The sequence below is a fragment of the Pipistrellus kuhlii genome, unplaced genomic scaffold, assembly GCF_014108245.1.
Source record: "Pipistrellus kuhlii isolate mPipKuh1 unplaced genomic scaffold, mPipKuh1.p scaffold_m20_p_10, whole genome shotgun sequence".
Lineage (NCBI taxonomy): Eukaryota > Metazoa > Chordata > Mammalia > Chiroptera > Vespertilionidae > Pipistrellus > Pipistrellus kuhlii.
Window position 1 is genome coordinate 3,160,271 of NW_023425405.1, and position 14,912 is coordinate 3,175,182.

Genomic DNA, 14,912 nt, shown 5'->3' on the forward strand with positions numbered 1-14,912 from the left:
ATAGCTTGGGAGGAGGGGGCTGAAATTTGGGTGGGTGGGCCTCAGGAAACCATCAAGACTGGGCAAAGAGTGTGAGCCATGTTGATGGAGTCTCAGTGCCCACCTGCTGGCACTTTGGAGGGAGGGCTCTGCGAAGGAACAATGGTCTCTGCCAGCTTGTCTGTCTGGGATAAAGCTGCCCCTCAGCTCTTGCTCTGATGCCAGACAACTCAGGTTTTCCTTGTATGTCTTTGGTTCCTTTCAAGCTGCAGGACTGGAGTTCAGAGTGAGTGAGTCTGATTAAGGCTGTGAGTGGGCCCTTTTAGAGGAATTTTCTAGGACCAACAACACCTCCGTCTCAATACCCACTGGATTTTGCAGCAGAAGCAATGGAGACTTCTCTTCCTGGCCCTGGAACCATGGGCTGGGTGACCTGGCTTGCGGCGAGGACTCCTCACTCCTCAGGCCTTCCCAAATTTTATCTGCCACATGTGTTCCATGTTTCATCCCTCCTACCAGTCTTGGTATAGCTTCTTCTTTAATTCCTGAGTTGTAGACTTCCATTCAGTCAGAATTTAGGTTCTAAGTGATGGTTGTTCTATACTTTAGTTGTAATTTTGATGTCATTGTGGGAGGAGGCAATTTACCATTTACCTACTATGAATTTATTTTTTTAAAGATTTTCAGCAAGAATTTAAAATAAAGTATTTGATTTTAAATTAAAAAGTAATTATACAAATCAGCATATCACTCAAATATTTTCATCAATTGAGGCATATCTCTAAAACATATCTATTATAGTATAGTATCATTAAAAATATATATTTCTGTTTCCTGAAATTGTCTTATACATTTTAAAATTAGATTACAGAGTTACTTCATCTTGTGAAAACTTGCATAAAATATTATCTTTTGACATGATTTAAAAAAATTGAAGTTGACCTTTTAAGAATTTTGTGACCTGCATCAGGATATGTACTATTGAAAAATCTTTGGGACCGGTTTGGCTCAGTGGATAGAGCGTCAGCCTGCGGACTGAAAGGTCCCGGGTTCAATTCCGGGCAAGGGAATGTACCTTGGTTGCAGGCACATCTCCAGTAGGGGGTGTGTAAGAGGCAGCTGATCAATGATTCTCTCTCATCAATGTTTCTAGCTCTCTATCCCTCTCTCTTCTTCTCTGTGAAAAATCAATAAAATATATTTTAAAAAAATCTTTGGGAGTTGTAAAAATGAAAGAAGAAATAATAATAATGTGTCCTAATATTCTTCTCAAATATTATTTTTGAAAAAGAAAACATACCCACATAATAACTAACACACACAAATAACCTTCTCCTTATCTCATTTTCCTAGAATTTCTTAGAAAATTTTGCTTACTCACATATCCTACAAGTCATTTCAGCTGTTTCTTTTCTGGTAATTTTTTCAAGAAACCCCCTAAATAACTTTCTAATAAAGAAGCCCTTTGTGTATACTATGCCATGTTTTCTATTTAATTTTTTTTTCTTATTCCACAAAATTTTTAGCAACATTGTCTAGGAAGAAAATATTTCCACTACTAGAATTGAAAGTTTTCCAGGAGAAAACATAAGTCTTTCTGTGTTTCTTACAGCTGATCTGTGTAAAGTAAATATTTCTATACAGTATAATGTGGCTAAAGATACTTCATACATGGAATAACCAAACCATGAAATGAGCTCTATGTTGAAAATAGAGATCTATGTTACTCTTTAAGCTATGAAAAGGAGAATATTCTCTAATACAAGTAAGTAATGAAGTACCTGTTATAACAGTCCTAACTTCTTTAAAATTCAGCTCCTTAACTATTTTAATGCTCAGTTTCTCAGGATTAGAAATCATATATTTAATTCAGTCTATTGTAAAAAAGAACTAACTACTAGTATAATGTATTTTCAGATCATTGATGTTTATAAATCACAAAGAATGCTACAAAAAGTATTTATATGTGTTTAGATTTTAACTAGTATATTGATAATAACAACATAAGACTCATCAATCAATAGTGTTGGGAAAATTGCACAGGTACCTGCAAAAAATATGAAACCAGACCACCAAATTACCCTATACACAAGAATAAATTCAAATGGATAAGAGACTTAAATGTAAGTCATGAAACTATAAAAATCCTACAAGAAAACAGAGACAGTAATACCTCAGACATCTCTCACAGAAATATTTTCATCAATATATCTCTGAGGTCAAGGGAAACTCAGAAAAAGTTAAACAAATAGGACTACATCAAACTAAAAAGCTTCTGCACAGCAAAAGAAACCATCAACAAAATGAAAAGAGAACTCACTGTCTAGGAGAACATATTCATCAGTGATACATACTATAAGGGTTTAACTTTCAAATATATATAAAGAACTTACACAACTCAGTACCAGGAAAACAAAAAATCCAATTTTAAAAATGGGCAAATTACCCAAATAGACACTTCTCCAACAGACATATGAAAAAATGCTCATGGTCACTAATCATCAGAGAGATGCAAATTTGAACTACACCTGTATTATCTCCCACCTGTCAGAATGGTTACTATCAATAAAATAAATGTGGGGAGGATGTGGAGAAAAGGGAAACCTAGCGCCTGGAGTCTCCTAAAAAAAAAAAAAAAATTAAAAAATGGAACCTTTTGACCCAATGATCCTATTTTTAGAAATATATCCTAAGAATCATGAAACACTAATCAGAAAAAATAGTCATCCATATGTTCATAACAGTGTTATTTACAATAGCCAAGATCTGGAATAGCCCAAGTGTCCATCAGTAGATGAAGTGGATTTTTAAAAAAGTGATAGTATATTAACACAATAGAATATTACACGGCTGTAGAAAGAATGAGTCTTCTTTGTGACAGCATGGATGGACCTAGAGAGTATTATGCTAAGGCTTAGCATGTGTCAAACACAAGGCCCGCGGGCCAAATCCGTCCCGCCAGGCCTTGCAATGTGGCCCGCACCACGCTGTCATCACTGCACTCTGCTGCGTTTCCATCACAATGACAGTTTATGACTGTTCAGTAAACCATTCGGCCCGCGATTTAGGCTGGATTTTAGATTTTGGCCCCTTCTCTGATTGAGTTCGACACCCCTATTAAGCAAAATAAGCCAGTCAGAGAAAGACAAGTACCATATTATCTCACAAATATGTGGAATCTAGTTAACAAAATAAACTGACAAACAAAATAGAACCAGAAGCATGGGTACATGGAACAGACTGGCATGTGCCAGAGGTGTGGGGGGGAGATGACTGGGGAGAGATAGTAAAAGAAGTAGCTGATGAATGTATATGCACACCCTATGGACATGGGCAACAGTGTGGTGAAGACCAAGGGAAGGGAAGGCCTGGGAGAATGAAGATGGGCAAACAGAGAGTAAATGGGGGACATCTCAATAGTGTTATCATTAAAAGCATGAAGTAGAAGAAGGAAATAATACCAGAGAAGGAATAAATGACATAGGGACTAAAAGATAATGCAATACATCAATGAAATCAAGAGCTGATTCTTTGAAAAGTAAACAAGATTGACAAACCTCTAACTCATCAAGAAAAAGAGAGGACCCAAATAAAATCAGAAATGAAGTAGATATAACAACTGACAACAAAGAAATACAAATAATGTCAGGAAATACTATGAACAACTATATGCTAACAAATTGGATAACCTGGACAAAATGGGTAAATTCCTAGGAACATACATTCTTCTAAAACTGAGTCAGAAAGAATCAGAAAACCTAAGTAGATCAATAACAAGTAATGAAATTGAAAAAGTAATCAAAATGCTTCCAGCAAACAAAATTCCTGGATCAGATAGCTTCACAGTTGAATTTTACCAAATATTTAAAAAGGTACACATATCCTTCTCAAATTATTACAAATAATCTAAGAAGAAGGAACACTTCCAAGCACATTTTAAGAGGCAAGCATTATCCTGATTCCAAAACAAGATAAAAAAAAAGAAAAGAAAAGAAAATTATAGGCCAATATCCCTACAGAACATAGCTGATAAAATCCTCAACAAAATGTTAGCAAATAGATCCATCTTAGAATGATAATATGCCACGATCCAATGGGATATATTCTGAGGATGCAAGGTTGGTACACTGTACAATGTTTGCAAATCAATAAATGTAATACATCATATAAACAAAATAAAAGAGCCGAAACCAGTTTGGCTCAGTGGATAGACCATTAGCCTGCGGACTGAAAGGTCCCAGGTTCGATTCCAGTCAGGGGCATGTATCTTGGTTGTGGGCACATCCCCGGTGGGGGGTATGCAAGAGGCAGCTGATCAATGATTCTCTCTCATCGATGTTTCTAACTCTCTATCCCTCTCTCTTCCTCTCTGTAAAAAATCAATAAAATATTTTTAAAAATAAAAATAAACAAATAAATTAAATCACATGGTCATATCAGCACATTCAGAAAAAGCATGTACTGATAAAAATCCAACACTCATTAAAGGTAAAACTCCTAGCAAAGTAGGAATATAGAGATCATACCTCAACATCATAAAGGCCATGTATGACCTTTAAATGTATGACAAATCCACAACCAACATCATACTCAATGGGCAAAAACTGAAAGCATTTCCCTTAAGATTAGGAATAAAATAGAAATATATACTTTTATCACTTTTATGCAACATGGTACTGAAAGTCCTAGTCATACCAATTAGAGAAGAAAAAGAAATAAAAGGCATCCAGGTTGGAAAAGAGGACTTTTCCAAACTGTCATTATTCACAGATGACATGATATTTTATATAGAAAACCCTAAAGACTCCTCCAAAAAACTACTAGACTTAATAAAGAAATTTGGAAAAGTAGAAGAATACAAAATTAATATTTAGAAATTGGTGGTATTTTTATACAACGATAATGAACTCTCAGAAATGGAAACAAAAAAAAATAATCCTATTTACTATTGCAAAAAATAAATGTATCTAGGAATAAATTTAATCAAGGAGATAAAAAACCTGAACTCAGAAAATTATAGGATAATGAAGAAAGGAATTGAGGAAGATACAAATAGGTGGAAGTAATATGGATAGGAAGAATTAACATCATTCAAATGTCATGGACAAGACGAATTAACATAATTAAAATGTTATATCATTTCACAGATCTAGAAAAATATTCCAAAATTTTATATGGAATCAAAAGGGACCCTGAATTGCCAAAGAAATTTGAGAAAGAAAAACAAATTTGGTGGTATCACAATACCTAATATAAAACTAGACTACAAGCCATTGTAATAAACACAGCCTGATGCTGTCACATAAACAATCACGTAGATCAGGGGTACGGAATGTCTTGCCTGTGGGCTATATAAGGCCTGTGAAATAATTTAGTCTTCAGGCTAACTTTTAAGTTGATAATTTTGTATGACCCTTGAATGATGTTATAAATATCCAAATGGACCTTGACAAAAAAAAAAAAAAAAAGGTTTCCCACCTCTGATCTAAATCAACAGAACAGAACAGAGAACCCAGAAATAAACCCACACCATTATGGTCAATTAATATTTGATAAAGGAGGCAAGAACATAGAACAAAGTAAAGTCAGTCTTTTCAATAAATGGTGTTGGAAAATTGGACAGATACCTGCAAAAAAAAAAATTCAGACTACTAACTTACACCATACACAAGAATAAACTCAAAATGGATAAAAGACTTAAATGTCAGTTGGAAATTATAAAACTCCTAGGAGAAAACATAGGCAGTAAAATCTCAGGCATCTCTCAAAGCAATATTTTTGCTGATGTATCTCCTCAAGCAAGAAAAACAAAGGAAAAAGTAAATAAGTGGAACTACATCAAACTTAAAAGCATTTGCACAGCAAAAGAAATCTTCAATGAAATGAAAAGGCAGCCCACTGAATCTGCCAATGTTATATTTGATAAGGAGTTAATTTCCAAAATATATAAAGACCATATATATCATACAACTCAACACCAAGGAAACAAACAACCTAATTTAAAAATGAGCAAATGTCTGTGAAGTTATCAATTCTAAATGATAACTTTGCTGGGCAATCTTGTTGTAGATTCTTGTTATTCATCACTTTCAATATTTCTTGCTACTCCCTTCTGACTTGCAAAGTTTCTGTAGAGAAATCCCTTGTAGGTATCTAACTGCTTGTCTCTTGTGGCTTTTAAGATTCTCTCTTTGTCTTGTAAGGGGTGGGGGGGCAGAAGAGGTACATATATATAAAATAAAATTTTTAAGTGATCTCACTTATATGTGGAATATAATTAACAAAATAAAAGAAAAGCATAGATATATAGAATAGACTGGTAATTGTCAGAAGAGAGGGAGATTGGGGTCTGAGTGAAAAAAGAGATGAAAGGATTTCCAAAAACAAACATGTATACACATTTTCAGAGATTATAACTCACTTAACTCTCACTCCTTTTCAAGTTTAACTGATTTGAAATAATGGGAGAAGCCAGATTAAGCTTTGAACAAAGAAAATTTATCCACTAGACTTCTTTATGGGGATACATAAAAGATAAAGTTTACAGTGCAAAACCGGCAACAATTGATGAAATGAGGGTACATAAACACTGAATGACATGATTCTTTGATGTTTGCTGTGATTCCGTTGTTTTCTCCAGGTAGGGGAAGTTTCCTGTAATTATTTCTTCCTGTTATCAGCAGTTTGAAAACAGGTGCTGATAAAAAAAAAGTATTGATTTCTGTAAATTCTTTTAAATTTTGAAAATGAACTGTATGCTAATAAACACAGACTTCATAATCACTCAAATTGTGTATACATTTTCTAGGTACCATATATACTAGTATGTCCTGTATAATAGAAGCCTAATATGCTAAGTGTCTGGTCGTCCCATCATCCATTCAACCAATCAAAGCAGAATATGCTAATGATATGCTAATGCTGGTCCACAGCTCGCTATGACATGCACTGACCACAGGGAGGCAGGTGCTCCACCCTGTAGGTTAGCTTGCTGCTGGGGTCTGGCTGATCAGTGAGGTCCTGGCTCGAAATCTGGGTTGCCTCAGGGAATGTCAGAGAGCCAGTTTCAGCCTCATCCTGCAGGCCAGGCTAAGGGACCCCACTGGTGCATGAATTCATATATATATATAAAACACATAGACATAGACAACAGTATGGTGATAGGCAGAGGGAAAGTGATGTGGGGAAAGGTAGAAGTAAGCAATGCATGCATAATGTAGTATGTAGATGATATTTTATTGAGGTACACACTTAAAATCTGTATGCTAAGCAACTGTTTCTATAATACTCTACACGTTTGCTTTTTATTTAATTTTACCTCATGTAATATCTTTCAGCAGACAATCTCATGAAGCTTCTATAAACATTAACTGAACTTCACAACACTGTGGAGAACTGAGTATTAATGCATCCATTTATATGGCAGAAAACCAGGTGAATATTATAATCAAGCAATGTGGAGCTTACTTGATTACGGCCATGTAAGGACATCAAATAGGCAATAATGAAAATTTAATGTTAATCTGAAAATTGAGTATTTAGCTATTTCTAGACTAGCAAATAATTATTACTCTATATTCAAAACAAGCAATGCCATATTACTAAAACAAACATAAAAAGAAAACCTTTATTTTGAAATGATACTTCAATTTAAATGTGACTGATGTATAATCTATCTATAAATCTAAATATAAAAAGAACATTGGAAAGATTTTAATCAGATAGATCTTTAGCACCAAGCTTAATGTAATTTGTTTCTAGATTAAACTTGAAGGGGAAAAAAAATAACCAGCTACTAGAAAGTTAACTAATTCATGTGTCAGGAAAAGATAACATACATCAGACTCCATTAAATGAAAAAATTAAATTATATACAAAAGTACATTATATACAAATGTATTATATTTTCTGAATTCTAGAGTTATTGTCATGAGTAAATAATACAATGATGGTGAAATGCATGATTACTGTGCATGGAATATCAAAGAACAACTTTTTGGTATGGCATTAAACATCTTTACAATATTTAAAATCCCAAGGGTTTCACATTTTTGTCATTCATTGCAGAAATTCATTACACACACTTCACATGTTCAAAGAAATTTTCCAAATACACAAGGAGATATAACTGTGGTTCCTTATAGAAATCAAAAACTTTTTCAGTCACTAAATAAAAGTTTCAACATAACACTTATTTCTGGTAATCTTATCCTATGCCTGAAAAAAAAAAAAAAAAAAAAAAAAAAGAGTTCTAAGCCTCAGTTTAATGGAAGCTAAAATGTAGAAATGAAGGCAAGAGTGTTATTTTCATAGGAATGGGCAAATGTCCAGTGAAAGATTTAGTGGTGACAAACAGCATGACTAATGAAATATGAACCAATGACTTTTAGCTCATGCTTACATCGATAATCTTTCCCAAAAGCTCCTCAAGTAGTTTTTTAAACTCTTCAATAAAGGCAATCTAAAGTTTAGCTATAGGACAATATTCTGAAAATGCTTTGAAGTTACTGATTTTCCAAATAACTAGAAACTTACAATAAGTCTTAGGGAATTTTTTATTGGGAAATTTATCCAGGCTAGATCAATAAAGAGGGGGAGGGATGGATTGGGCTTCCATTCCAACCTGGATCACTTTTTTTGTTGTTGTTGTTGAACTGACATACTCAAAATATTAGAGTTATAAGCTAGCTAACTAAAGAAAGCCATTTCAAAGCTAAGAGTTCAATCTTATGGGTTATTTTAGCTGGTTTTAGGGTGTGGGAGAGTACTTTTCCAAAGGAATATCAAGTTTAACTTTAATAACTTACCCAAGGAAAAGAATCCTAATCATCAAAACCTGATAAACATGCAAAGTCTCTGCTAATAATAAAGGTAAAATAGAAAAGATGCTAGCCATTATTGATAGAATGGGAAATAGCTTTACCAGGAATATAACTCTTTCTAATAAAGATTGCATACATGTTTTCCTGCATATATTAGAATGGTTTTGTTGGGTTTTTGTTTGTGTTTTAATAGGACTATAGACTTTTGCTTACATAGGTGATATGTAGAATTCATTTTAACAACAGTTATTGAAAGTCTTCTAAATATAGTAGGAGATATGCAGAGGTGCAAGACATGATTCCTGTTCTCAAGAAGTTTATAATGTAAAAGAAAAACAGGGAGGTATACTTCCAAGGAGAAGAAAATCCGTATTGTTAGAAAGGTACAAATAATGTGTTATGAACTTTAAAAAAGAAATGGATTGAATTTCTAGGGAGAATTAGGAAAGCCTGCTTGAGCAAAGAAACATTTAATATGGGCTTTGATGGCTGGGTAGTATTTTGGCAATTGGAGTCTGGTGACCTGGGGGTAGGAGGGCAGTACTGGGAAAGGATTCCAGGTAACAAAAACAAAGAACATAGGACACATAAAGTCTAAAACATAGAGAGAAGTATAAAGGAGGACATAGAAAGCCAGGTTATCCTATATAATAAAGAGGTAATATGAAAATTGACTCTCACACCATAATGCCATCACAAGATGGTGGTACACACAATTGGGGCAGGGCCGGCGGCCACTCCACATGGCTTCCACTGGGGTTCCTGCAGCCCTGCAGGGGTAAGGGGGTCCCAGTGTCCACTTCAAGCGGCTTCTGCCAGGGTTTCTGCAGGCCACACATGCACACTGCAGGGGCGGAGCCCAGTGGCCACTGTGTGAGGCCCGAGGCTGGGCATTGGGGTGGCACTCCAGGACTCGGGGCTGTCTCTCGGTGCGCCAGCCATGAGGGGTGGGACTCTGGGACTCAGGGTGGTCCCATGGCACAGGGGTGGGGGTTAACAGGGGGTGGCAAGTGGGGAGGGGTTCTGGGTCTCACACAATTTCACGCAACAAGTCACTAGTTGAATATAATGTTGGAAATATAGGTCATGGTAAAGGCTGTTCTTTGTTTCAGCTCGCAACATGTGAAATAAAAGTGTTGGATTGGATTTTATGAATTTGTTCCATACACTCTTTTAAAAAATATATATATTTTTTATTGATTTTTTACAGAGAGGAAGGGAGAGAGATAGAGAGCTAGAAACATCGATGAGAGCGATACATCAACCAGCTGCCGCCTGTACATCCCCCACTGGGGATATGCCAGCAACCAAGGTACATGCCCCTGACCAGAATTGAACCTGGGACCTTTCAGTATGAGGCCGACGCTCTATCCACTGAGCCAAACCAGTTTCAGCTCCATACATTCTTTATTACTAAGACTACTCATTCAATGCTTGTGATAGTGAGCTATGCCATAAAATTGTACATTAAATATTCCAAAAGTTATATTGTATACTTGAAATGATCATAACAATATTAAAACCTTACTTATATTCATCAAAATGAGAGCCACATTGAGTAGGTAGCATCTGTGATTTTTTTCCTCCTCCTTGAATATAATAAACATAGCAGAACTTTAGAACCTATAAGTGGACCTTAGAGGTATGCATCTCTTTTATTTATTTATTTTTAATCTTTACCCAAGGATATTTTTTAAATTGATTTTTAGAGAGAGTGGAAGAGAGAGGGAAAGGAATATTGATGTGAGAGAAACACGTCAGTTGGTTGCCTCCTGCATGAGCCCCATTCAGGGCCTGGGCCGGGAAAAGCCTACAACCCAGGTACGTGCCCCTGAGCAGAATCAAACCTAGGAGGGACCCTTTGTCTGCAGGCTGACCACTGGTCCAAACTGGCTAGGGCTCTGCATCTGTTTTAACCAACCCTTCTATGTAATAAACGCCAGTATTAACTGATATATGTTTCACTTCCTCTCCGTGACACCAGCCTTCTGATAGAAGTACTAATTAGTATTGAGATAACCCAATGCAAGATCAGCTTTTAGAGCCAAATATGATATGGAAGATTACTGTACCCAATTTACATCCAGGAAATGAAAATCCATTGGTTAAGCAACTCAATCAGTTACCCAGTAAGTTACCTAGCAAATTTTCAGAGCTGAAGATGAAACAGATAACATTCGAGCAAGGGAGAAGATTTACAAAATATACCCCCAAAAAAGTCTTTTTTCTTTCTACTTCTATTGTCAAATATTAAAAAATTAAGAATAATTGGGACAAATATAAAATGTCTTTCTCTCTTACTTTTCTTGTCTGCACTGGCCTCTTTTTTTAGCTTCAAAGATGCCAAGATGCCTGACATGGTATCTATTTTATGTATACATAATACATTTCATATACATATGGAAAAAAATTAGAAAACAATTCCTACAGGTTTAACACCTCAATTTTGGAGACCGGGAAGAGAGATCAGAGAAAATGAGTAAGAGATGGGGCAGTGGGGGGAGGTCGGAATTTAAAATAGCATTCAACTTTCCAAGAACCAGAGTGAAGCTAGAATAGATAATGAATCTCTGTCTTTCAACCTAGAATTCTGTATTCACCTTAACTGTCAATGAGTAATAAGGGTAAAATAAAAACATTTTTAGACTTACAAGACCTCAAAAAAAATTATCTCGCCTGCACCTTTTTTAGGAGGCTACAGGAGGAAGTGTTCTGACAACAATGAAAGAGTAAACCAATAAAGAGAAAGACAGAAGACCTGGGAAACAGGTGAGAGGTGATGAAAGTGAAATTCATCCCTTTTCTGGCCTCTTGAGGCAAGTCTGGGATGTGGCCGTGCCTCATCTCTGTTCTGAGACAGAGTGCTGTTTCTTGATTTTCCCCTTTGTCTTCCCATTCTCAACCATAACTCAGATAACCTGGCTATGTTCTCATGGCCACCATGGGGAAACAGGTAACTCTTTCATTTGCGCTGTCCTGGCCTGTAGGACCTTATGCTGCACCCCAGCACAGTGGGTGGGATTCTTTTGAAGTGACTTCAGCCCAGTGACCAAGTCCCAGGCTAGCCCCATGGGACTCAGATGGCCATGAAATACTTTGTAGCAACTGTGCATTACCCCCCTCCCACCCTGTAGCCACGGGCCATGGGCAGGAGCAGCAAGGGCTCCCAAAGGGACAGGTGTGCTGTGCGTCCTGGGGGACATCACTCTCCTCCTCCAGGCTCCTGAGATAGGTGTGCTGATACCCTCCAATCACATGCTTTACCTCACTGGTGTCAGGTTTAAAAAGACACATCTAATCCCAAAGTTTCTGCCTCAGGTGAGGCACTAAGTAATGGATCCCTTTAAGATATCTAATAGAAGTCGCTAATAAGCATGTTATCTGGACAAAGAAAAACTTGTGACAAGAATTTTGCACTTCTACAGGAGGCCTGCACGCCGCTGCCGCCTTGTCTCCAGTGATTCCTGAGAAGTTCCAGCATATTTTGTGAGCCCTCAACACCAATATCGATGGGCGGCGGAAAATAGCGTTTGCCATCACTGCAATGAAGGGAGTAGGGTGAAGGTATGCTCACGTGGTGCCGAGGAAAGCAGACATCGACCTCACCAAGAGGGCAGGAGAGTTCACAGAGGATGAGGTGGAGCATGTCATCACCATTTTGCAGAACCCACTCCAGCACAAGCTTCCAGACTGGTTCTTGAACAGACAGACGGATGTGAAAGACGGGAAATGCAGCCAGGTCCTGGGCAATGGTCTGGACAACAAGCTTCGTGAGGCCCTGGAGCGGCTGAAGAAAATTCGGGCCCACAGAGGGCTGCGCCACTTCTGGGGTCTTCGCGTTCGAGGCCGGCACACCAAGACCACAGGCCTCCGGGGACACACTGTGGGTGTGTCCAAGAAGAAATAAGTCTGTAGGCCATGTCTGTTAATAAATAGTTTATACACCTATGGGGGGGAAAAGAATTTTGCACATACTGCATAACTCTTCCTTTCTGCAGTATGTGTAATATGTCCTTTGGAGAGGAGACACCATCTCAGTATGACTTCCTTGAGGATAATGGACACTGTCACAGTTTGTTAATCTCACCTGTTTCCCAGGAGAGAAAAAAATTATTAATTACATGGCATGGGTTAGGGGTCATCAGGCCCATAAAGCAGGTTGTATATGAAGGCTCTGTGCCCAGAGCATGTTTGCCAATTCTTGCAATGCCTGCAGAGCAATCTATATAATAGAGAAACAGAAATTGACCGTACCACCACTACATTCTCAACCAATCAGAGTAAGTATGCAAATTAACCCAACAAATATGGACGATAATTTGCATACATACCTGGGCCCTGGGGAACCTCTTCGGCACCCAGATCACTCCCAGCCAGCCATCAGAGGAGGGGCGGGGGGGTCTACCCAAGCCTAAAGCTTTGGCAGAGGCTTTAGGCTTGGGAAGGGGCCTAGCCTGTGACCAAATGCAGACCATCTGGAAGTCAGCGCTGGGTTGCTCAGTCTGGCGACCCAGCACTTATTGCCCAGGTAACTGAGACCCAGAAAGTGAATCAGGGTCTGATCTGCAGCCACAGTGAAAGTTGTTGATCAGTGTACTTACCTCTCTCTTTCTCTCCCTCTTTCTTTCTGATCTTCATCAACAGCCAGGCTTTTCTTTCTCTCCTGGCCTCTGAAGGGGCTGTTGTTAAGCCCTGCCTCTTTGATCAGGCCCAGAGATAGGCCTGGAGATGCTGACTGGCATAGGAACTGACCAATCAGAACCAAAGGTGGGTGGTGTGGGAAACCAATGGCTGTCTAGGAGGTGGAGCTTTTGATGCTGACTAGCATAGAAACTGACAAATCAGAACCAAATCTTGGTGCTACGGGGAGCCAATTGGCTGCCTAGGAGGTGGTGCTTCTGAAGCTGACTGGCATAGAAACCAACAATGAGAACCAAATCTGGGTGCTGTGGGAGAGCAAAGCTTTTGACTCTGGCATAGGAACCGACCAATCAGAAACAAATTGGCCAGTAGAGGAGGGCAGTTGGGGGCAACATCAGGCCTGTAGGAAAGGGCAGTTAGGGGTGATTAGGCTGGCAGACAGAGGCAGTTAGGGACAATCTGGCAGGCAGGCAGGTGAGCAGTTAGGAGCCAGTGGTCCCAGATTATGAGAGGGATGTCTGACTGCCAGTTTAAATGGAAATCGAACATCTGGCAAAGGGTTCCCAATTGGAGAGGGTGCAGGTTGAGTTGAGGGAACCCTCTCTGTGCATGAATTTCGGGCACTGGGCCTCTAGTAGCATAATAATTGCTTATTGTGAATTTTCAAAACTTTATAAATGCATAAATATCAAGATTTTTAGGCAAACAAATTGGAAGTGTACTATGTCTTATGCCTTGCCTAATAACCAAGCTAATGCAAAGTTGGGTTATCTTATATTTGCAGTGAAGCACCCCCTTCTGAATACGCAATACTTTAAGAGATTTAAGATTTCTTACCTCCTTCTGCCCCAGTGATAGCTTTTATTATTTTATTTGCCTTAATGCTTTCTGATCCATAAAGCAGAAGACAGAGAAAAAACACAAAATTAATATATCATTAGGTCATGTAGTCAACAACAGAAAAAAAAAAAGCTAATTGTGGAACAGTGGGAGATACACTAAATTAGGGGTGTGAAGTGCCACTGGAAAACAAGATGAAGCAACATCGCCAATCCTGCCCTGCCCAGGGTGTGGAACAGGGCAAGATTGGCGAGGTCTGATCAGTCATGGAAGCCTTCCAACGTTAATTTTGGACTTTATAAAATAAGTAAGGGTTTGCCATGTGAATATAAGAAGGAGATCATTCCTACCAAAGGAATAAACAGTGCCAACTGTATTGTCTTTGTTGGCTGGGCTGCCAAAACTGGCTCTCTTCCTGGAGTAGGAAACACCTATGTTCTCCTTTGCTAGCTTTGAAAAAAAAGTCAAAAAGCAGAACAATACTCTCCAGGGCACACACTTTTTAAAATGTTTATTGTTGAAAGTATCGAATATGTCCCCTTTTTCTCCTCATTGACACCCTCCATCTCACCCCTGACCCCCGCCCCAGACCTTTACTACCCTATTATCTGTGTTCATGGGTTATGCACA

General features: G+C 38.1%; 1 long non-coding RNA gene across 1 annotated transcript; it reads left to right on the top strand.

The window, feature by feature from the left end:
* Positions 1-251: 251 nt before the first annotated feature.
* LOC118711732 lies at positions 252-12,749 on the top strand. Its single transcript, XR_004985818.2, has 4 exons — positions 252-265; positions 11,980-11,986; positions 12,484-12,494; positions 12,595-12,749. It is a non-coding gene; the product is annotated as an uncharacterized LOC118711732 (long non-coding RNA).
* The last annotated feature ends 2,163 nt before the right edge of the window (positions 12,750-14,912 follow it).